This window comes from Suncus etruscus, chromosome 7 (assembly GCF_024139225.1).
Source record: "Suncus etruscus isolate mSunEtr1 chromosome 7, mSunEtr1.pri.cur, whole genome shotgun sequence".
In the NCBI taxonomy this organism is placed as follows: Eukaryota; Metazoa; Chordata; class Mammalia; order Eulipotyphla; family Soricidae; genus Suncus; species Suncus etruscus.
The window spans coordinates 108,323,860-108,349,558 of NC_064854.1; the positions used below are offsets into that span (position 1 = coordinate 108,323,860).

The 25,699-nt window shown below is 40.8% G+C and overlaps 1 protein-coding gene and 1 pseudogene across 1 annotated transcript in view; both read left to right on the forward strand.

Annotated features, from left to right (window-relative positions):
- The window catches only part of MAGI1 (membrane associated guanylate kinase, WW and PDZ domain containing 1), a 763,677-nt gene that overhangs the window by 324,970 nt on the left and 413,008 nt on the right, over positions 1-25,699 (forward strand).
- LOC126013913 (selenoprotein K-like) lies at positions 12,338-12,621 on the forward strand (annotated as a pseudogene).

Below are 25,699 nucleotides of genomic sequence, written 5' to 3' on the forward strand. Positions count from 1 at the left end.
GATTTACTATTCCATCTCCACTATAGTGAGTCTCCATTGAAATCCCATAATGGCAATGGCAAATGGTTTCTATATATTAGAGTTTTTCAGAGAAATAGAATCAATAAGAGATCGTGATATGTATCTTTATATGGAACCTCGTATATCTTCAAAGATAAACCTCATCTGTCTGAAGAGATTTATTATAGAAATAGGCTCATGATATTATGGAGGCTGAAAATCCTTCTCGTACCCCATCTGCTCCGGAGAAATAGGAAAGTGGGTGTTATTGACTGGGACCTGCAGGTCTGAGCATTTGGAGGTATAAGTAGATGGAGGTAAGGAGAAGAGTGTTCTTCCTCATAGGTCAGTGGACCAAGACCTGAAATGTGGACACGTAAGAGTAGAAGAAAATGCATGTCACTATAGAAAAAGAGCATGTTCCCTTGTGCTATCTTTTTGTTTTATTCAGGCCTCAATGGATTCCATGTTCCTCACCCACTTCGTGGAGGGCACACTTTCCCTTTTCACTATTCTGGTCTGAATAGTAATCTTTTTCCTATCACCTCATAGACACACCCAGAAATACTGCTTGCTTGCTTGATTTATTTATTTATTTATTATTTATTTATTTATCGGTCACATTCGGCAGTGCTCAGGGGTTCCTCCTGGCTCTATGCTCAGAAATTGCTCCTGGCAGGCTTGGGGGACCAAATGGGATGCTGGGAATTGACCACTGTCCTTCTGCGTGCAAGGCAAATGCCTTACCTCCATGCTATCTCTCTGGCCCCGAAATACTGCTTTATTCATCCATCCATGCTACACATAAAATTTTTAGCACTCTACTGTTTATATACAAGGAGAGTGAATTAATAGAGGAAGCAAAGGTGCCATGATGAGGAGGCAGAAAGTCACCTGGATATTGAGAAAGAATACATTCAAGATAGGTTATTAATGTCTACTTTCAAGGTTGGACCTGAGAAGACTGTATCTAAGTGTTCCTTTTAGTTTTTCCCCCTAGTATTGGGGGTCACACCCACTTAGTCCTGGCTGTTTGCCTAGGGATAGCTCCTGGTGGGGCTGTACTAGTGATCAAATCTGGGTCAGTTATGTACAAAGCAAATGTCTTGTCTCCAGAATTTGCTGAATAAGACAGGAAGTGATGTGACCTTTCTTAGTCACTCTCAAAATCAATTCCTTTCTATGGGAAACAGAACTTGTCTCACCATTGCTTGCCTTACTGTGGTTAAGACAAATCTACTTAGACTTTGTTTTCTAGCAGTCCAAATTAGAAACAGAAGAGAATTCTATCTGAATTTGGGAGAGATCTTAGTTAAACAGGTAAACTGAAGGGAAAGGGGAAAAAGGAAGCTTCTGTATTTTGGGAGGGGTCACTCAGGTAGAATTACTGAGAAAGACAGATATGTATCTTTTCCTTTTCTTTTTTTGGGGGGGAGCAGGATCACTTCTTGCAGTACTCAGGGGACCGAAGGCAGTGCTGAGGTTTTAACTGACTGCATGTAAGGCAAGAACCTTAATCCCTATATATCTAGCCCCTTAATTATCACTGAGGCTTTGTGTGTGTGTGTGTGTGTGTGTGTGTGGTTTTTGGGTCACACCCGGCAGTGCTCAGGGGTTATTCCTGGCTCCAGGCTCAGAAATTGCTCCTGGCAGGCACGGGGGGACCATATGGGACACTGGGATTCAAACCGATGACCACCTGCATGAAAGGCAAATGCCTTACCTCCATGCTATCTCTCCGGCCCCATCATTGAGGCTTTTAACTAGAGGGATAAGTGAGCACCTATCTCTAAGTTTAAAGCAGGTTGTCTAGGAAGTAGGGTGATAGCACTGCAGTAGGTCTTTTGCCTTGCATCCTGCTGACCCAGGTTCAGTACCTGGCATCCTATATGTTCCCCTGAGCCTACCAGAAGCAATTTCTGTGCGTAGAGCCAGGAGTAACCCCTGAGTGCTGCTGGGTGTGTCCCAAAAAACAAACAAACAAAAAACACACACAAAACTCAGGAAGCAGGATGTTGAGGTGATTATCTTCTAATCATTCTGCTATCACCCTATACTGTACTTTTCCTTCTTTACATATTGTTAATTCTCTAATATCACATTGCTTGATTAATCTCCTGTGGCCCTATATCTCCAGGACCCATTATTTGTCTAGAAATGACAGTCAATTCAAGACTTCTAAAATTACTTAGAGTTTAGGATTTTTGCATTAGGCCATAATGATTTCTCTTGTATTCTGTTATGGTATTGTATTTTGTTCCAAAATTTGAGGGAATGTTTTAAGATTTTTTCTTTTAATAGGAGGTAGTCTGCAAAAGCTTTGAGAGCTCTACAAAAAACTTTCAAAAATCAGAACTTAGGCTTTTTATGTGCTGCAATTCATTGTTTGCTTAGCTGGCAGGCTCTTCGGAGGAGCTCTGATCACAAGCTTCTTCCTTGGTTTGGGTTATAATTAAGGCACACCAGAATGTTCTAGAAAAGAGTGAACTAGGATGGCCTGATTTTCACTAGTTAAAGTATGTGTGTTTTTATTTTATCTGATGCATAAACAAGTGTGTCATAAATACATTAATTTCATTCAAAGTCTTTTCAGATTAGTTTGAGAAACCATGCCTGGAAATTTTTTAAAGTCCCTTTTCCTTCCCTTCCTCTGCTTTTTTCATTGCAATAAATAGAAGTCACACACATATTTGACTGTGATGCTTGCTGGGTGTTACACACTTTAGTTGTGGTGCTTTCACACACCTTGGCAGTGGCACCCTGGGAATCATGTAGTTTGTTGCAAAGATCAGATCCCAAATAGCTGAACCACTAGCTATGCATTTGCTCATGTGGTTCAATTCTGAGGATTGACCTTGCGACCTCACCCTTGAAGGAGGGTGTGATTTAGTCACTCAGTCATTCTCTGCAATACTTGAAGTTAGCACTTTTCTGGGCTCAGGTGATCCAGCTATATGTCAGAGTACTTAGACTGTGATGTATAAGATATGGGAGGTACTTACTAAGATATTAGGTGCATTTGGTTTTGATAAAACCTCGTGGTTGGAGCTTCAGAGAAAATATTGGAATTAAGGCACTTGCCTTGTATGTGGCTGAGGCTTGGCTCTATCCCAACATCTCATACAGTCCTTCAAGCACTACTAGGCATCATTTCTGAGCATACAGCCAGGAATAGTCCTGGAATACTGTTGGGAGTGGCTGCCAACACCACTTTTTTTTTTTTTGAGCCTCCTTTCCACCCAAGAAAGAAAATTTCATGTTTATAAAGTAATGCTTGAGACTGTTGAGTGTATCTTTTGCTTCTGATTTACATTCCATCTTCCCAAATCTCTGATCTTTCTAAGGGAGGGCTGGATTGCCCTATAAATTGATCTGACTGTTTCTGTGGTTCTTTAAGATAAAAACTTCAGGGACCGGAGAATTAATACAGCAGTAGGGCATTTGCCTTGCATACAGCCAACCTGGGACAGACCTGGGTTCAATTTCCTGCATCCCATATGGTCTCTTGAGCCTGCCAGGAGTGATTTCTGAGCTCAGGACCAGAAGTAACCCCTGAACACCACTATGTGTGACCCCAAAACAAACAAAACACTTTTGTTTATGACTGAAATCCTACTACAAGCATTCTTGTAATTATGGTGCTTAAATAGAGATTAAAAAAAGATAAAAAACTTCAGAGCTCCTGGTAGAGGTGATGAGTCCGAGCTAACTTTAAAGACCAGACTTGGGACCTAGCAAAGATAGTACAGTGGGTTAGGGTACTTGACTCTGGCATGCCAGATGGGCATGAATTTGAGCCCAAGCATCCCTTTTGGTCGCACTACATTGCTCAGGAGTGATACCTGAGTACAGAACTAGGAGTTAAGCCCTGAGTATCACAGGCGGTGGGTTCTCATAACATCTACAAAGATACACAGAGATTTTGAGCTTAAGACATAACTTCCATGTTCTGAGACGTTCAAAGCTTTATAGCCCAGTGTGCTCAGTCTAGGTCTGAAAAACAGTAAGAAGGTTTTCATTTCTGTGTCTGTCACTTACAGTCATGCTTTCTTCCCTGCATTTGGGTTAAGAAATGTGTCAGGCTGCACATTTTCTTCTTCATCCTATTAGACTCAGGAAGAAAGAAAAAAAAAAAAACAGGAATGGAGATGGGAACACAGAGTGCACTGCTGTCACAGAAAAGAGAACAGGGATCCATTATATCTATATTATATTATATTTTACCTTTGAAAATGATGAACTAGGTTCAACTTAATGTCATACCAAGAATGAGTTGGGTGTAACTGTTCCATTTCCTGGGTTCGGGTTATCTTAGAACCATTTGTTGATTCTTAAGAAACCTTAAACTTTTCAAAGGCCACAGAACCTGCATACCTGAGAAGGGAGGAAAGACAAGGAGATAGTTAGCTCTTTCCTGTGTGATTGGACCTCTCTTCTCACATTATCCCTCATTGTCTTCAAAAGTATTGACATTTGGTGGGGAAGAGGAGAAAGTCAAGGATAGCTAATTGAGAGGAATGCCACAGTTTTCTGTAGTTGCCAGGTAAATAGAATATTCTCTCCTTATTCTCTTTCCTTACAGTTTTCCCTTTATTATATTGCTATCTTTTCTTCTATTTTTATTTTATTTTATTTTATTATTTTATTTTTTTGGTTTTTGGTCAGGGATTACTCCTGGCTCTAGGCTCAGAAAATCTCCCTGACAGGCTCAGGGGACCATATGAGATGCTGGGATTCAAACCACTGTTCTTCTGCATGCAAGGCAACTGCCCTACCTCCATGCTATCTCTCCAGATCCTTATCACTTTTTTTTTTAAAGGCCACCCTCTGTGGAGTGTCTTTCCACTGCCCTCTGGTGAATTTGGCCCAAAGTCACTGACCTGCTTTCTCTGTACCTGATCTAGTAGGTACTAGGGCTGTTCAGGGTTACACTCAGGTTGGAGTGGATAGTGCATTGCCATGGATTGAACCTTGCAAGGCTTTCCACATTCTAGGCATATGCTATCTCCTCACCCTACCACATCATTTTTTATCCTCTCATTGTTGGTGAGTTGTTTGCATACTTTGACTATCGTGAAATGGTGTTTCACTGAGCATATATCTTTATCATCATCATCAACATTGTTTTCATTTACTTGTTTCAGGTTTTGCTATTTATTTAGTTTTGTATTTGTTTGGTTTTGGGCTTTGAGATTTATTCTGGTTTTGTCACTAGGGATCCTTCCTTTTGGTGCTCTGTGGACCATAAGCAGCGTTGAGGTGGAACCAAGGTCGACAGTGTGCAAGCAAGTCCCTTACCCACTGTACTATTTATCCAGCCCAGAAATGCATATATGTTTTTAAATTCTTTGAGTAGCTACAGAGCAGTGAAATGACTGGATTGCATAGCAATTTTATTTTCCTCTATTCTTTAGGAGGTGGGGGAAATATGGTGTGATCTAAGCAGCACTTGGCCTGACTGTGTAGATTGAATGGTTCAGTGGTGCTGGGGCTACTAGGGCCACACCCAACTATGCCTAGGGGACCAGTTGGCACCTGGGATTGTAAAATTTGGGGCCTCTGCCAACCAGTCAAAGCTCAGGTCCTTTGAGCTCTAAGGCATATATTTATTTTGTTGTTGTTGTTGTTTGGGGACCATACCCAGTGGTGCTTAGTGTTTTACTCTTGGCTCTGCACTCGGGATTAATCCTAGTGGGCTTGAAGGATCATGTAAGGTGCCAGTGATGGACATGCAAAGTAAATGCCTTATCTGCTGTATAGTCTCTCTGGCCCCAGTCCTATATTCATATTTTAAGGACCATCCATACTCTGCTGTAGTGGCTTTACCCGTTTGCACTAATGTTGCATGAAGATTCAGCCTCTTCACTTTATTTTTTCCCTTTTCCTTCGGTATGATTTTATTGAACATTATTCTTTTTTTGTTTGTTTGGTTTTGTTTTTTTTGGGCCACACCAGGTTACACTCAGGGGTTACTCCTGGCTATGTGCACAGAGATCGATCATATGGGGACCATATGGGATGCCAGGGGATCGAACCTCGGTCTGTCCTAGGTTAGCACTTGCAAAAAAACACCTTACCACCTGCTCCACCGCTCCAGCCCTGAGCACTAATCTTTAAAATTTTTTTCAAGAAATAAAATCTTTAATTAAATCACCATGAGATACACAGTTACAAAGTTGATCAAAATCCAGATTCAGTTATACAATGTCCAACATCCTTCCACCCTTCACCAGTGAATATTTTCCATCACTGATGTCCCCATTTTCTCTCTCACACCCACCCCACTGCCTGCCTCTGATGTAGACATCTCTCTCTCTCTCTCTCTCTCTCTCTCTCTCTCTCTCTCTCTCTCTCTCTCTCTCTCTCTCTCTCTCCCCTCTTCCTTTTAGACATTGTAGTTTGCAATATTATTTCTGAAGGGTATCATGTATATCACTTTCTCTCTTTTCACCCAGTTCTTGTTCATGATATTTCCAACTGTCATTGTCATAATAGTCCTTCTTTACTTTTCAGCACCCAGTTCTTGTTCAGAGTGATCATTTCCAACTGTCATTGTCATAATAGTCCCTTCTTTACCCTAAATGCACTTCCCCACTATTTGTGACAAGTGTCCTACCATGGACCACTCCTCCTGGCCTTCATATCGATTGTCTCTGCATGTTAATACCATACTATCTTTTTTTAGAGCCCACAAATGAGTATGATCACTCTCCCTCTGACTCATTTAGCTCAGCATAATACTCTCCTTATCCATCCAGACATAAGCAAATTTCATGATTTCATTTTTCCTAACAGCTGCATATTATTCCATTGTGTAGATATATCCAGTTTCTTGATCCACTCATCTGTTCTTGGGCACTTGGATTGTTTCTAGATTCTGGCTCCTGTGAATATATCTGCAATGAACATAAGAGTGCAGATGCCTTTTCTGCATTATGTTTGTGCTTCTAGAGTATATTCCTAGGAGTGGTATTTCTGGGTCATATGGAAGTTCAATTTCTAGGTGTTTTTTTGGGGTTTTTTTTTTTTTTTTTTTTGGTTTTTGGGCCACACCCGGTGATGCTCAGGGGTTACTCCTGGCTGTCTGCTCAGAAATAGCTCCTGGCAGGCACGGAGGACCATATGGGACACTGGGATTCGAACCAACCACCTTAGGTCTTGGATCTGCTGCTTGCAAGGCAAACGCTGCTGTGCTATCTCTCTGGGCCCAATTTCTAGTTTTTTTTTTATTAAGATATATCCATATTGTTTTCGAAAAAGACCTGACCAGTTTACATTCCCTCCAGTAGTGAATGAGAATCCCTTTCTCTCCATCTCCACACCAGCACTGGTTGTTCTTATTTTTTTGTGATGCGTACTAGTCTCTGTAGTGTGAGGTGAAATCTCATTGTTTTGATTTACATTTCCCAGATGATTATTGATGTGGAACATTTTTTTCATGTGCCTCTTGGCCATCTGTAATTATTTTTTGATAAAATGTCTGTCCATCATTTTATTTTTGGATAGGATTAGGTGTTTTTTTCTTGCTACTCTCTACCAGTGTCTTGTATATTTTAGATATTTGTATATTTTAGATAATTGGGTGAAATTTTTTTTTTTCATTTCATGGGCTATTTTTGTATCCTAGTCACCATTTCCTTTGAGATGTAGAGGCTTCTTAGTTTAATGTAGTCCCACTTACTTATCTTCACTTCTACTTGTTTGGTCAGTGGTATTTTTATTCTTTTTTTTTTTTTTTTTTTTTGGTTTTTGGGTCACACCAGGCAGTGCTCAGGGGTTACTCCTGGCTCTATGCTCAGAAATGGCTCCTGGCAGGCTCAGGGGACCATATGGGATGCTGGGATTTGAACCACCATTCCTTCTGCATAAAAGGCAAATGCCTTACCTCCATGCTATCTCTCCGGCCCCGTTTTTTTTTTTTTTTTTTTTTTTTTTTTGGTTTTTGGGCCACACCCGGCGATGCTCAGGGTTACTCCTGGCTGTCTGCTCAGAAATAGCTCCTGGCAGGCACGGGGGACCATATGGGACACCGGGATTCAAACCAACCACCTTTGGTCCTGATCGGCTGCTTGCAAGGCAAACGCCACTGTGCTATCTCTCCCGGCCCCGTCCGGCCCCGTATTTTTATTCTTGAAGTTACCTTTAGCTTCAATGTTATGGAGTGCTCTGCCTATGTTTTCCTTTGTGTGCTTTATGGTGTCACATCTGATATCAAGGTCTTTAATTCATTTTGATTAGACTTTTGTGCACAGCATTGAAGAGAGGTCTGAGTTCACTTTTTTGTATGTAGTTGACCAGTTTCCCCAACACCTAACCTTTTCACTTTTAATTATAAGTAACCAGAAGATTCAGAAGTTTCTAATCCCAAAAGACAATCGTCTTCTTTTGTCCCTTACTGTCTTGTTTATTGGCTTTGTTATTTTTTATTATTATTATTTTGGGCCATACTCAGTGACATATCTTCTGAAACTAGTAGAGAAGCTGGACCATTGGTTATATGGCATCGGCTCTAATTTTTATTATTATTATTATTATTATTATTATTTTAAAACAGCAGCTTACAGTACTTTTAATGGTAGGGCTTCATGCCCCAAACTTTCTAGCACCATACCCTCCACCAGATGTCCAGTTCCCAAGTAGAGCAATATTAAACCTCAGGTTAGAGAAGCTTATGGAAGATCACTGATTTTGTAGCTGCTTCTAAAGATTTTATTTCAGCTTACTAAAAAATGGGTTACATTTGTCTTAATTATTTTGAAATTGGACTGTTGTAGAAATATGTTTAATTCTGTACTATTGGATGATGTGGTGCTTTTTTCATTAGTGTACAGAATGCTTTACCTCTTTGTACCTATTCCAATTTTTATTCTTCACACTGTCACAGCCCCTGCAAGGCTTGGAAAGACTGTAACTTGGAGGTTTTCATAGGCCTTCTAATTGTCAATAGTTTATTGACTTGCTTTCCTGTGGTTTAGCCAGCAATGTAGTTTAAAGGCTTTACCAAGAAGAAGGCTGTAGAGGGAAGTTTGAAATCTATGTCTGTAAAACCTCTTTTATCTTTGTGGTTTAATAATCTCCTTCTCCAGGGATGCTTTTTGCCATCTTGTTGCCTATTTCTATTATTTACAACGTGCCACCCTGAAACATATGAATCATGAAAGATTTAATTTAGAAGTATGAAATGGCAATCTTAGTTTGAAAGTTACACCCTAGAAGCCCTGCCAATCGGCACTGGAAAAATAAAAGTTTTTGCATCTAATTTTCAGTCAGACTTTGGGGAAAGAAGTTCCTCTACCATCTAGAATAACTTCAGCAAACGCATTCATGTTTGATCTATGAGCTGTCAACCCCCACAATCCTTTGCCAGGTCTTTAGTTTATCCTGCTGCCATGCTGAGACAGTAGTTCCCTGGGAATGATGAATGAAACTCACAGGTGGATTTGTTATGGAAATTTTTTGTTTATGCCTCACCAAGATGGAATTATTCAACTGGTCTTAAAACAAATTAAGCATCCTAAATAAAAAAACTTTCTCTGTGGAATTTAAATAACTTTTTATACCATTGGCCAACATTGCCCAATCTGGTCGGTCATTTTTTGCCTTTTCAATTCTGTCTTACATTATTTATCCCCTACTATTCCCATCTCCACAAGTTTGCACTATAGTCACAAGAAGTTTGATTTGAGGCATTTCCTTTGCATCCTATGTTAATCTCTTTCCTTCTCCTTCCTCAACTTTCACTTCCTTTCTAATACCCCAACTTCCTTCTGTCTTTATTCTCACTTTTTGGTGTACATTTGTTAAATATCTGATTGGAATCTGAGGAAATTTTAGGAAAAACATAGGTTTTAGCATAGCTCCTAATTTTTGTTCTGGTGTAGTAAAATATTCAAAGGAAATTTTTTTGATTCCTATCCAGATATATTTACTTATGTCAATAGTTGCTATGCTTTGCTATTCCTAAGGATTTTTAAAATTTAAGTTAATACAGTGGATAAGGTGCTTGCCTTGCATGTGGATGACTGGTTTAATTCCACCACCACATATCATCCTACAGTCATGCCTGGATTCTTGAGGCTAGAGTCAGGAGTAAACTGTAAGCAACATGGGGGGTAACCTCAAAACCAAATAAGTTGAGGTTAAATAAAATTGAACTTAATTTTTGGTTTTGTGATCATAGCCATAGGTATTTGGGGGCTACTTTTTTTTTCAGCTCAGGGCAGATGCCATCTTATGCCATCTTACGCTTAATTTTAAACCTTGTCTTCCTATATGCAAAACATGCATGTCACCCCCTGTCCTATAGCACAGCATAAGAACATTTTTTTCTTGTTTGGTTTTTTTTTTTTTTTTTTTTTTTTAGGGCTACCCTGGCAAGCATTTTACCAGCTGAACTATCTCTCTGGCATAACCTTTTGGGGTTTTTTTTGTTGGTTGGTTGGTTGGTTGGTTGGTTGGTTTTGATACCCACTGAGGGATGCTCAGAGCTAACTCCTGGGTTTGTGCTCAAGCATCACTCCTGGTGGGTTTGTGGGACCAAATATGGTGCTGGAGACTAACCTTGATATGGCAGTATGCAAGACAAGCTCCCAACGTACAGTTCTATCTCTCTGGCCCCCTCAAGAGCCTTGATAAATAGACAAACATTTGGCATTTACAGCTCTTTGACTTTAGATAAATTTCATATGATTATTTTTAAATTTTAACTGCAAATCAAGTGACTTTTTTTTGTAACCCCTGAGCGCCGCTGGGTGTGATCCAAAAACAAAACGAAACAAAAAAGCCAATTAAAATAAAAGTATAACTTTAGTGTCTGTATGTAATTACTTATTAGAATATAGCTGCTGATTTGGCAACATTAAAGTTTCAGAAGTACAACTTCAGACTTGTGTTCGTCTCTTACTATATCCACCACCATTTCCCCTTTAACAAATTGAACTCTGCCTTTCCCACCTTTAAGTCCATTCCCCTCTGGTAACAAGGTGTGTGGCTTTGGGACACTCTCACGAGTTAACTCTTTCTTTGGTGTATGTGTATATGCATGCCTGTATGCGTAGGAGGGTGGAGAATACCCAGCAGAGCTCAGTGTCTATTTTGGCTCTGCTCAGGTGTGACTCTTCACCATATTCAGGGAACCATAGTGGTATCAGGGACCCAGCCACTGTCATGGCCAAAATGCCATATTGCAACTGAGTACCTTAAGTCTTGTACTACTTCTCCAGCCTAAAGTCACTTTCTTTAATTGGAATTTGCTAAATTCCAAAAACACCTTATAGCTGGCCTTGTGTTCTGCCTCTTTGTAAAATTGTACTGGGCAGGAGGAAAAAAAATTCAGTTAAGCTAGCGTTCTGCTATCATTAAATTATTTAAAGTAACAGTATTATCCAAATTTAAGCTTTGAAGTCATTTTCTCCTACTTCAAAAAGATCTCAGTAAGGCAGGGCACAGCTTGATTTAACTCCATGAGAATGAGAGTTGGTTTTTTAAATATCAAATCTCCTTAAATTCCTTGCATCAGTGTCCTGCCCAGAATTTATATGAAAGTAATATGAGATGAATTGTGACTGATCCTTAACCTCAGAATAGGTCTCCAAAAATTCAGCCAGGCAGAGTCGATTTTAATTGATCAGGGATTTGGAAAAGTCACCAAAGGCATTTGTGCAGCAGTGGAAAGCTGTGTTTTGAATCCAGAAGGAAAATAGGGATTATTGGAAAGGGAAAAGAAGCAGAATAAACTGCCTAGAATGCACATGTGCTGCAGAACCAATGTGGGGGCTCATGCCTGCAGGAGAGGAGGTTAATGCACTCTGTAGGTTTATTTGTAAAAAGTGTTAACACTGTTAGGCTATTTGTGTTACAAAAACAAAACAAAACAAAACTTACGTAGTTATGCATTCAGATACACAGAAATGCTCAGGAAGGGATTTGAAATGTCTGTCAAAAGACCTAACAAAGCCCTTCTAAATTGAAAAGTCACATACGCCCAATGATTTTTTTTTTTTTTTTATCAATGACTTACTTGGTGCCGAGTCAGACCTAAAGAAAATTGCAATGCAAAACAACCTGTCTGGATAAAGATAATTGGAAACAGAGGCCAAGGGCAGGAAAAATCTGACACATGATCAGGCTCAAAAACCCAGAAAGCATGTGGACAAGAGGCAGTGCAGAGAACTAATCTGATTTGAGCTTCTTACTGTAGTGGATGGATGGCTGTCCAGGACCAGTTGGCTGAGTTGATACCTGGGGCTGCTGCTCCTTTGGTAATAACTGTGTCTCAGAAAATAAGAGAGCCAGGAGGGCCCAGTTGCTCCTGAAAGGGGCGGCGAGCAGAGACAAGATGGTTGACATCTCAACGGGACACTTGTTGGACAACCTGAGTCAGTCCCCATGGAGATTATCTTTGATAACAGATTTCTTTTGGGGAATAGCTGAGTTTGTGGTTTTGTTTTTCAAGACTCTGCTTCAACAAGATGTGAAAAAGGGAAGAAGCTGCAGAAATTCATCTGATTCTAGATAAGATGATGGAAGAGGACCACCGGAAATGCTCCTAGAAGAATGGGCCAAATCAATCACCTTTGGGGGCCAAGTCCTCCTCTAGTGGCTGGTGGATGAGGAAAGTAAATGTCTGCTCTAAGAAGCAGACAGCTGGACATGCACATTCATGGTAGAAGGAAACCATTGGGAGTGAAAGGCTGACCATGGCGGACTAATAGATGAATGTGTACCTCTCAACAGGGACTGCTCTTTGTTCTTGCAGATGAATGAGGCCATGCTGGGAATTCCCTCCACAGGGATCTGGCATAACTGATAACACAGTTAGATAAATGCACATGTTGGTCTCATTTTTGGGTATAGTTTCTGAAAGTGTTAATAGAGTTTTAATAAGTAAATATTTTGAGCTTCTAAAGCCGGCTTCTCATCTTTATATAATTACAGCAAATCAAAAGAAAAATAAAAGTTTATATATCAAATTAAAAAAAAAGAAAATGAGAAAGAGTTAGAATTTAGAAACACATTATAAATGAAATGCACCTTCTAAGGACCACAGCACTGGGTTCAAGAGTGGGCCTAACTCAAGGAAAGATCGCGACCGCGGTTCGATCCCCTAGTGTCCCATATGGTCCCCCCAAGCCAGGGCCAATTTCTGAGTGCTTAGCCGGGAGTAACCCCTGAGCATCAAATGGGTGTGGCCCGAAAAACCAAAAAAAGAACAAAAAAACAAAAAGAGTGGGCCTAACTGAGCCTTGTTTGTGATGGTGAACTGAATCATGAAAGAAATGAGGCAGGGTGTAGAGCCAACTACACTTTTACAATGTTGCTCAAAGTTTTTGTTTTTATTTTTTTATTTATTTTTCTTTTTTAAGAATTACTGAAAAGAGAAGGATCGAAAGAGAATAGTTGGCAATTCCTTTTCTTCTTCTTCCCCTCTTTCCTCATCCCTGTTCAGGAAGAACCATCATTCACATGACACTTCAAAAAACAAAGAACTTGGTAAAGGACCTTTCAGATTGAACCAGCTTCCAAAAGATTGAACTAACTTCCAAAATAGTCCCAAGGAATTCTTGGCAGTTAAAATTCTCGAAACAACTTTAAACCCAATAATGTCAGAAATAAGCCCAGTTAACAGTGAAATGAACATTAGGTAGTATTTTATTGCTATACTTCACTGCCATTAATGATCTAGAACTCATTTTCTTAAGGTTCATTTACCCAAACCAATCTGCAGTCTCCCTCTTCTTCCCCTTTCCTCTAGTCATCCCCATCAGTGAGGGTCACAGTGATGTTTATTTTGGGGTACCATCTAAACCTAAAATTAACCTGTCACTTTCTATTGGTGTGTCCTTGGGCAAGTTTTGCACTTCTTGCATTTGTATATAAATTCATTAGCTATCCACATAACAGTGACCAACAGCTATTGGCGGAATGGAAAGAGGTCAGGGAACACGTCCAGCCCGAACTAGAGAGCAGCAGAGAGAGTAATTGAAGCTGTGGGCTTGGAGAGAATTGTCCAAGGGTAGCACAACTAATGAAATGAGTAAAAAGCATTAGGGATGTATTGAAATTTTCTTAGGAAACTTTTCACTGGCTTTTTATCCTAATGAGTGAGAAAGTTGTCCAGGGCAGTTTTGCCAGCATTTGAGTAGATAATTAACTCAGCAGTCATGGGTCTTTACATACACCCCAGTCCTGGTATATGCCCTCATGGTGTTCATTGCTCCAGTTTAATTCACTCAACACTGGAGCAGCTGTTAGATGTGTTCATCTTTTGCTTCAGTAGTCCTGCAGCACATTAGCAGCAGAGATGGCAAGGCAGCCAAACTGTAGGGAGAAGCGCATTGTGCCTGGAAGCAGGAGTGGGGGCACAGTGTCAGTTGCAGCATGGAGCAATACTTGAATTGGTGGACTGCTCCTCCATCCCTGCCTCTTAGCAGTGCCTGCTCCAGATTCAGCCAGAAAGTATTCTGAGAAGACACATACCTGTCATTCTTCTGAGCATAATCACCTCTGCATCTCAGAGTCCTAAGGATGAAAATTTTGCACTTCCCTATGTTGAACTTTCTGAAGTGAACATTGAGGGTTTGTGAGATTGTGCAGTATTTAAGGCTTATCTTGCACACTGCTGACCCCAGTTTAATCCCTGGTACCACATAGTTTCCAGTGCACTGCCAGAAATAGGCCCCGAGCATTAGAGCACCACTGGATATGATGGGACAGTCCCCTTCTCACACACTAAAAAAATACAGAAGAAAACATTGAAAAAGCTATTTGCTATTCACTAGTTGATTTTTATTTTCAGAATCTTCTCAGACTTAAATGACATGCAAAACTTCAGTGGTATCATGCATGCCAAGTCAAAGTCCTTTACAAAGAATTGAAATGCTGGAAAAGTGATCTAGTAAAATAATTAGAGATGGTTCAGGGCTATAGTGATAGTGCAAGAGTTAAGGTTCATGCCTTGTATGTACTTGAGCCTAGTACATACAAGCATATATTATGATATCCTTCATTTTATTGTATATTGTTACCAAAGCACTGCCAGGAATTACCCTTGCTCATAAAGCTAAAAGTAATCCTGGTACACTGCCAGATATGACTCCATATTAGCAAACACAATTATTTACAGTAGTTGAAGTTACTTTGATAGAGGACTATTTGGGCAATCTTTACTGTGGAAAGGTATCAGAGGAAAGGACATTTTGTTTGAGCCCTGAAGGATGCTAAGTGGGTAGATGTCAGAGAAGCAGGAGCAGGTAGAGAACAAGTTGTCAGGCCAAGCAGGAAAGCAGAGTGGGCTGAATAAGTTAGGAGGGTCCATGCCACATACATGATGCTTCCTCGGGCAGCCTGTGAGTTGCCCTCTGACAGGTGACAGCGGTGACCATGAAAGGCAATGGAGAGATTATGCTTCCTTTTTTCCACTCTAGACTTCCTTTCAATGGTGTTGAAGTCCATTGTGAAAATAGTTTTTGGCTAAGAGGTGTTGTTGTATTTGTGTTGTTTGTGTGTGTATATGTGTGTGCATGCGTGCGTACTGCCATTTTAACAAGCATGGTGGCCAAAGTCTGATTTACCAGGGCTAGAGCCTTTTAAATTGACATGTAAAAATATTTGTGTACAAATTCTTTCTGACATTTGGGTTTAATGCTACCATTGCTTGGGCAGAAAGGGCTTGCTGGTGATTATATGTACCTCATACCTACAGAAATCTCCCTCAAATTTGTCATCTTCATTTTAGCACATGTTCCATCCAGCACTGAGAGGGAGGCATAAGGACTCCATTGTTTCAGATTTTTGAAGAAGGGCCTACACTCAGTGATACTTAGGGGTTACTTCCAACTCTGCTCAGTAGTCATTTCTGGTGATTCTTCTAGATTTCTTTGGTGTCAGGGATTGAATCTAGGACTCTCTAGCACATTTTCATGTCCAGAATTCCATGTGGCCTCAAACTCTTCAGACTTCTTGAGAGTCACACCAGGGAGAGGACTATCTGCAGGCCTGGTCTGTAATTTGCATGAGAATTGTGTGGGATTTACATTTGGATAGTTCGACCCACCTGTCTTCAGGAGTTATAAGTGAAGCCTTAAACAGGGCAGGTGTGAGCTCTAGTCCTTTTAAACTGAAAATCTGATCTCTGAGAAGGTTCATCTTAATTGGGGGGGGGGGCAGAGCAGTGGCGCATGCGGTAGGGCATTTGCCTTGCATGCACTAGCCTAGGAAGGACTGCGTTCAATCCCCTGGTGTCCCATATAGGTCCCCCAAGCCAGAAGCGATTTCTGAATGCATAGCCAGGAGTAACCCCTGAGCATCACCAGGTGTTGCCCAAACCACCCTCCACAAATTGAATTTGGAGAGAAAGTGTTTGGATCACTCTTGGTGGTGCTTGAGGGAGCATGGGGTGCTGGGAACCCAAGTTGGGGTCTCCCTTGTGCATAGTATGCATAATCCTTTGATATTTAGTTGTACTTCTTTGAGAGAGGGACCAAACCAGGGGGGCACAGTTAGATCCTACCTTCTTGTGCTCAGGGCTTTCTTCAGCTCTGGCACTCTTCAGGGATTAAAGTGGGGTTCATTACATGCACTTTAACATTTGCATCTCTCAAGCATCCTTTGAACTATTTTTCTGACCCTCAAATTAAATTATCATCACAGCTACTGATGCAATCTGTTCCGTCCCTCCCTCCCTCCTTCCCTCATTGTTTTCTCAAGCAGTGCTCAGGGAGCTCTGGCACCACAAGCTCTGGCAAGACTCAGGACTAGCATTGTTGGTGCAAATAGGAATACCCTAATGTTGCTTGAAGGACACTGATTTTTCCATAAGTAAACCTGGGACTTTTACATGCCAGACATCCACCCAACTTTTTGAGCTATCTCCTCAGTCTTTTTTTTTTTCTTAAAGGGGAGGGGGGCTGGAGATATTATACAGACGTTATGGTGCTCAACATGCACACATCTGATTATGGTTCAATCTTTCACACCACCCTAAACTCTACCAGGAATTATGCTTGACATTCTCCACCTGCTGTCCTCTCCACTGTACTATCTCACCAACCCAGTACCACCATTTCATAATATCTTATCTCCCCCTCTCTGTTACTCTTTTCAATGAACTATGGTTCATCTGTCCTTCTAGAAATTTGTAGCTTCTTCTTTTTTTTTTTTGGTTTTTGGTTTTTGGTTTTTGGGCCACACCCGGCGGTGCTCAGGGGTTACTCCTGGCTGTCTGTTCAGAAATAGCTCCTGGCAGGCACTGGGGACCATATGGGACACCGGGATTCGAACCAACCACCTTTGGTCCTGGATCTGCTGCTTGCAAGGCAAACGCCGCTGTGCTATCTCTCCGGGCCCGAAATTTGTAGCTTCTTAAGGAATAGTGTTTTAGGGGATTAGGGTGAGATTAGAAGGTTGAGGGGCTAGGGTTAGAGTATTTGGCTATTAGGGTTTGGGGGTAAGTACTAGAACAGTAAAATTAAAAAAAGAGAGATAGAAAAAACAAAAATGTTTACAGCTGTGAAGAAGAAAGGAAAACACTTTGAGTTCTTCAGAGACTATATTTTGGTCAATGATGTTGGTTCTCAAGACATGTAATTTTATCTTTAGGATTTTGATGGTAAAAGTGCTATCACTTAGGACCTGTCCTGGAAGTTCAAAAGAACATAGTAATGGGGGGACAGTCTTACACTATAATGAATATTTTTGTGGATGTATAATTTTAGATTATTTTTCCTTTGTGACCATAGTTTCTTCATTTGCAACTGGGAACAAACAGCAACTTCATGGAGGTATTATAAGTGGTTAGCATAAATCTAGCAATTAAAATTACTAGCCTGCTTGTATACACTGTGCTCAAGCCATATTGTGGGCATTGTCTCTGAAATTACGGAATTAACAGCTTGGTAGTGGCCTGAGTGCTTTCAAGAGGAACTCTTGACTAAGTGAAATGGAAGATCTCAGCCCTCCATTGTCTCTGGGTTGAAGGGAGTAGAGCACTTGGTGATGAGAAGAACTGTCTGCAGATCTAAGTACTCACATTTGCACTTAATATGCAATGACTTCATTAGAAGTAATTAAACAAACAGCTTCAGGTAAAGAAATTTTGTGAAATTTCTGGATACTGGGCTGTTAGATGGCCCACCTTTTTTTTTTTTTTTTTTTTTTTTTGGTTTTTGGGCCACACCCAGTGATGCTCAGGGGTTACTCCTGGCTATGCGCTCAGAAGTCGCTCCTGGCTTGGGGGACCATATGGGACACCGGGGGATCGAACCGCGGTCCGTCCAAGGCTAGCGCTGGCAAGGCAGGCACCTTACCTCTAGCGCCACCGCCCGGCCCCTCACCTTTTTTTTTTTTTTTTTTTTAATCCTTCAAGAATTCCTTATTTAGCATCTTATAGTAATTTAAAAATTTGTGATTCTGCTAATGATCGGAACTGCTACCTGCAACAATCACAACACAAGGATTAAATTTGATGTAGTTGTTCAGTTTTATTTATAAGAGGCTCTCAGCTATAGAATACCAAGCCTGTGTTTTAATATGTTTCCAATATTAAAACCATTTATATAAAATTGTTAGCCCAAATGACAATTATATTAAGGTAAGAGGATAAAATTTGTTATTTATTACTTATGGGCTACCTTCATCATTTTATAAAGAATTAGATTTTTAATTTAAAAGTCAAAAGTAATATTATTCTAAGTTCAAATAAATTTATGCTGTCTCACATCTTCCTTCTAGTTTGAGTACACATCACGTTATCCATTGGTGGAAACCCAGATTTCTGCACCACTCCTTTAGAATTTTTAATTCAGGTGGTCTGAGGTGCAGCTAACAGTATTTCTTGCAAGTGCCTGGGTATGTGGGGAGGAGTATTGCATTTTGCTGCTGTAAATCCAAATGCTTATTTCATTTTGACTTTTCACCCAAGTTTTCCAAATTGAGATTTGTTTGTTTGGATAATCACATCCAACTTTGTTCAATAAGGGGTTACTCCAGATTTGTGTTGAGTTGTCACTTCTGGAAAGGAGTGTGTGTGTTGTCATAAGTTGTGCTAGGGGGTTGGCCAAGTGCAATTCAAGCACCTCAATCCTGTAACTATCTGGCCCCAATTCTTTTTTTTGTTTTTGTTTTTTGTTTTTGTTTTTGGGCCACACCCGGTAACGCTCAGGGGTTACTCCTGGCTATGCGCTCAGAAGTTGCTCCTGGCTTGGGGGACCATATGGGACACCGGGGGATCGAACCGCGGTCCATCCAAGGCTAGCGCAGGCAAGGCAGGCACCTTACCTTTAGCACCACTGCCCGGCCCCTGGCCCCAATTCTTGATTTGAGACATTGGATTTATGGTAAGAGACTAGCATGATGAGATTCTTTTTTTTTTTTTTTTTTTTTTTTTTTGTGTGTGTGTGTGTGTGTGTGTGGCGCTCAAGGGGGTACTCCGGGCTCTGCATTGAGAAATAGCTCCTGGCAGGCTCAGGAATATGGAATGCTGGGAATTGAACTCAGGTCGTCCCAGATCAGCCACATGCAAGGCAAACACCCTACCACTGTGCTATTGTTTCGGCCCCACATGATGGTATTCTTAGATGTACATTTTTTGGCTGGCTGGGCTATTGCAGAGGAGATACATGCAAAAAATGCACACATGAGAAAAGGTTTTCTGCTAAAGGAGAATACTGCTAGCTGCAATTGCAGCATGTAGTGATTAATGGAGTCTATACAGAGGGCAAGCACGGGAAGCTTCTGAATAATATGGTTGTTGAACTGTTACCTTCAGGGAGTAAGGGATTTGTGCTTAAGGACATTTGGGGAATAAAGTGTTTCTAAATTCTTTTAAGATGTGGAGGCTAACAATGGATAATACAGTGGATAGAGTGTTTGCCTTACACATAGTTGATCTGTGTACACTCCTCAAAACCACATATAGTCAGTCCCCCTAGTCCTGCCCAAAGTGATCCCTGAGTGCAGAATTAGGGGTAAACCATGAGCACTGTCAGGTGACTAAAAGCTAAAAAATGAATAGGATGCAGTGACAAGAGCATCTTGGCTGTACTTGAACAGTGTGTGATGGTTGAGAGAAAGGGGAAAAATGAATATTCCTTGGGTGCATGAGGCAACTTGTCACTGGCAAATTCTGTGCAGTACAGTAAAGGCTCAACATTACCTTAGGAGGAGAAGGAGTCTGTCTGCAGTGGGGACAGTGAAAACAAGGAAAGCCTCTTTGGTGGTGTGGAATGAATAAAAGACTGGTACCCTACCATGGTCTGGCCTGGGCATCCCAAAGCTCTTAGTGGCCTGCATGTGGATAGGCCTAATGACTTCATAAACCTGGCAGTAAGCTCCTGGTCTCTCTCCCGTGAAATTAGATCTCTTTCTTCTCATCCGAACAATTCAGATTCCCAACAGTTTTCCAGTACCTTGTCTTTCTTTCAAAAATAGGTAGACATCTGCTTCAAAAATATTCATAATTCAGAACAAATTGAGCATTGTCAGATGGATGATACCAAAAAGTTTCTGAGCAAATGGACTTGATGATCCTATTAAGATCTTACCAAGATCTTCTATATCTCCCTCCTAAAATCCCTTTTTCCTCTGTGAACTTGATACTTGTAGAGCATAAGTGCTCTGAAGAAATATGATTTGATCATTCAAAAAAAAATGATGGTTGGGGCTGAGTGGAGACACGAGCAAAAGTGAACCAAGGTTGTGTCTAAGGCACACTTCCAGTTTTCTCTGTTTACTTACATCCCTTCTGGACTTGATGCAGACCTGGTTGCAGGGTCTCTGGATACTTTCTGTGACAAAGATTCATGTAACTTTTGGTTTTGTTTTGCTTCACTTTTTGCAGTGTGTATGGTGATTGTTTCTTGGCAATTCCACCCAGCAGTGCTCAATGATTGCTTCTCATTCTACATTCAGGAATTACTCCTAGAGGGGTTTGTAGGAGCATTTGGGATGTTGGGAATTGGATCCAGGCTGGCCTCATCAAAGCAAGCATCCTACCTACTGTACTATCTCTCCAGCCACTAATTTATTCATCTTTGATGGTGCTGATACCTTAATCATTTCTGGGCTTTCTCTTTACACTGTCCCAGTCGATTTTCTCTTATTTTTCTCCTTTCCATTTTGTCTTGCTCTAATTTACTTCCCATCTCCTTTTTCTATCTCATCCTTATGTTGATAAGGGTTAGTCTGAGGGAATATCTGAGAATGGATTTCACATGGCATTTATGTATTAAACAGCTTTTTCATTTGGGCGTCTTTTTTCCACCCTTCTCTTTCCCTAATCATTGTTATTACATTTTGGGGGGCTAATTAATGGCCCACTAATATCCAAAATCTTCCCTTGAGCACTTATGTACAAGATGAGTTTCTGATTTTGTAGTGGCTAAAATACACACAGGGAAAAATCATTACATAGGAGAAAAGAAAATAGAAAGTAAGCCAATTATTTTATCTCTTCATCCTGGCAGAGAAATGATTCAAAATTGCAATATTTTGTCACTGATGTCTTTACCTATAAACAACAGATTTCTACTTTTTAATACATTTGTTGCCTATTCAAGAGCTATGTTTTGAGTGCCTCTGAGAGATTAGCCATGGGTGCACAAGTTGATGGGTATATGAAATTACATTCTGAGGGTTTCTGGCTATGGCTGGGTACCAGTAGAAGGCTCAATCAGAATCAATGTCAGGGTTGGCAGAAGCTGTCTGGTTAAAGGACCTTAGGATAAGTCCTTCTTATTCTGTAATTCTTTTTTTTTTTGTTTGCTTTTGTTTTTTGGGCCACACCTGTTTGACGCTCAGGGTTACTCCCTGGCTATGCGCTCAGAAATCGCTCCTAGCTTGGGGGGACCATATGGGACTCCGGGGGATCGAACCGTGGTCCGTCCTATGCTCTTGCAAGGCAGACACCTTATCTCTAGTGCCACCTCTCCGGCCCCTATTCTGTAATTCTTGAGAAAGGCTCAGTATGAGAGTGTTTACTCACTGTAAAATGGAGTCAGTTGAATCTGCAGATTGGGTTGCTGTGAGGTTGAACTTGGATGATGGGGTTATGAACATTTTGCACCATTTTTACATGCCAGGCATTGTCAAAACACTTCATGTGCAACATTTGCATTAATTCTCATCATGACCTGATGAGGTAGACACTGACTCCCCATGTTCCTATCAGGATAATCATAACATGATAAGAATGTGCTTAAGAATACTTAAGACAAAAAAAAAAAAAAAGAATACTTAAGACTATGCCACTTTAAGCTAGATCTGAGTGTTTATATATAAAGAATGTAACTAAATTCCTAAAGTTTAGATTTAATTTTAAAAGAAAAAAATTCAACATCATTTGAATATATTACCGAGTTTATAGGCCATTGATTCTTAATGCCTCCTGTTTCAGTGTAATTAATTTTCTTTTTTTTTTTTTTTTTTTTGGTTTTTGGGCCACACCCGGCGGTGCTCAGGGGTGACTCCTGGCTGTCTGCTCAGAAATAGCTCCTGGCAGGCACGGGGGACCATATGGGACACCGGGATTCGAACCAACCACCTTTGGTCCTGGATTGGCTGCTTGCAAGGCAAATGCCACTGTGCTATCTTCCGGGCCCATAATTTTCTAATGCTTTTTCATAGCACTAATTTTTTACTATAGGTGTTTTTGCTGATAATTTTTTTATTTTTTTTGTTTTGTTTTGTTTTTTTAGGTCACACCCAGCGCCCCTCAGGGCTTATTACTCTTGGTTCTATGCTCAGAAATCACTCCTGGAAGGCTCGGGGTACCATATGGGATGCCGGGATTCGAACCATTTTCCTTCTGCATGCAAGGCAAACACCTTGCCCCTATGCTATCTCTCCAGCCCCCTGGTTTTAATTTATTTTTTGGGGGGGACCACACCTGGCGGTGCTCAGGGGTTACTCCTGGCTGTCTGCTCAGAAATAGCTCCTGGCAGGTACAGGGGACCATATAGACACTGGGATTCGAACCAACCACCTTTGGTCCTGGATCGGCTGCTTGCAAGGCAAACGCCGCTGTGGTGTCTCTCCAGGCCCTGGTTTTAATTTTTTATGCATTTTGTTTCTCTCCTATACATGCTCTGAATATGGTTGCATGGTCACCAGCTCCTGGGTCAGGCCACCTAGGCCTCCAGGAAGTTTCACTTACATTCTCCTTTGGTGACTTCTTTTTAGGAAATGAACACTTCAATACAAAAATAAAGACCTGTCAGGGAAGGGAAATTATGTGCATTTTCTATGCCTCTTATTTTTTTAGTAGCTTTCTTAAAAATGTCTAATGCATCTATTGTTTTTGATGCTCCAGCTGTGTGAGTTAGTGGTCCCCACAAGACAAATCCTACCTCTGTATTGTCTGATCTTGGGAATATCTCTCAGCTTCTGATGAGTTTCAGCGCCTAAATGTACCAAACAGAAATGGTTATGAAGATGATAATGATAATCAGCAATATTGAGAGCCATACCTCAAATATGCATTATATAGGATTTTATAGGGTAAACCAGGGCTTCTTTAAGCTTTTTTTGGTGTTTGGGCCACACCTGGCAGTGCTCAGGGGTTACTCCTGGCTGTCTGCTCAGAAATAGCTCCTGGCTGGCACGGGGGACCATATGGGACACCGGGATTCGAACCAACCACCTTTGGTCTTGGATCGGCTGCTTGCAAGGCAAATGCCGCTGTGCTATCTCTCTGGGCCCTTCTTTAAGCTTTTTAATAATGCTCCAGAATATAATTTAACTTCTATGCATTCTATTTTTTTGTTTTGTTTTGTTTTTTGGGCCACACCTGGTGATGCTCAGGGATTACTCCTGGCTATGCACTCAGAAATTGCTCTTGGCTTGGGGGACCATATGGGACTCTTGGGGATCGAACTAGGTTAGCTCAGGCAAAGCAGATGCCTTACTGCTTGCGACACTGCTCCGGCACCTGCATTCTATTTCTTTCCTCAATATCTAGTTTTACTAACAATGGTTCTTCTCAGGCCTTTCTTCTGTCTTTTCTTCTATCCATCTTTCCTCCATTCCCCTTTCTTTTCCACAGCACAACTTCAGATATCACCTTAGTCAAGCCCCTCTGAGTACTGGACAGGTAACAATGAACAAAACAGACGCAATACCTAAGATCACAAAATTCCCTTTTTCTATTTGATTATATAATCTCTACAGGTAAGTGATTTCTGTTTGGAAGCTGCTGATGTGTTAGTTAGTTCTTTAAGCAGTTGGGCTGAAGATAGGAACAATTTGCCATGTCATTTCAGCAGGAGACGCTGAGATAGTTGCTTGGCCTGCACTCTGAACAAAGAGAAAGAATATTGACCAGAGAATAACAAGCGAAATATATTTAAATCAGGAAAATAGAAAGTAGATAGGAGGGAGACATCAGGCTTTCATATTGTCAGAAGTCACTTAAAGAGCATGAAAGCAAGTAGATGTCATTTTCTTCTCTGGTTTCCCTACCTCCAAACCCACCCCTGTCTTCCCTTTGTTAACGGTTGTTGTTGGGATAACTAGAGGTTATACATGCTTAATTGTGGTGCTCACTTGACTGTGATCCTCAGGAGGCATCACATATCTGTTTGCAGATATGCTCTTGGAGAATCATGCTCATTCACTATGGTGGTCACACACATATGGCTATTTTAGCTCATTGAAGGGTCGTTACGGTGCTCACACTTGTTCTCCAGGGTCATAGTCCTAGCCAAGGGACTTGCATGTCTTGAATTGCAATGCTGGTCATGGTTCACAAATGCTTGCACAAGCCTGGTTGTGTGCCAGAGATCATTGCTGCAGCCCTGGAGTCCCAAACAACAGAGATTTCAGGATCACATTCAGCATATGTAGGCAGCAGTAAAGGCAAAATTCACGACCTTGTGCTGGCAGGGCAGGCACTTTTGTCCACTGAACCATTCCATAGTTGCCGTGGGAGATGTAATTTGAAGAGGCAAAAGTAATGGACATAATACAGTATTAAAAGAGATCACGAGGGACAAGAAAATGAAGGAGCTGTTCTGGAATGAACATTAGGCTGCAGTGTATGATGTTACAGTTTATAATGTAACTATCATATGTAATCTGCATTGCGATCACACACATACATGTGACAAACATATATATATATATATTTAATTTCTGTCTCTCTCTTCCCCCCAGAATTTTCACTTAAAACTTATGTGCAGCTCTACTCCTATGTCTATGGTATTACCTGGCTAGCACTGAGTGAGCTTGTCATAGACACTTTAGAATGAATAAATGAATTCTTCCTGACTTAACATGCAAACAAATTAAGTAATGGGATGATCCTTTAGTTTATAATAACCTGTTTTTATTGAACAGCTTTGGCAATTTCAGAACCATTCTATCAGAAGATAACTATGAACAGTGTTCAAACAATGAATTTCTTAGAAATGGGAGTTTCTTATAAATTGTTGAAATTGAATCTCTGGGAACCAAGGAAATGCTGAGCTGAAAAACCTATCTGTGGGCTCCCACATCTTCAGAAGAGCTGGCTTTGCTTTTATCTGATTTATGTATCTGCCTTCTACTTTCTATCTGATTTGAAGAATGATTTCCTCTACAAAAAAGTTGAGTATTAGATTAGAAAATCTTCACATGCAGCATTCTGGTAGCAGTCTCCTCTGAGACTCCTTTCAGACACTTTTTTTGTATGTGCGTGTGTGTGGGTGGGGGCTTTGGGCCACTTCTA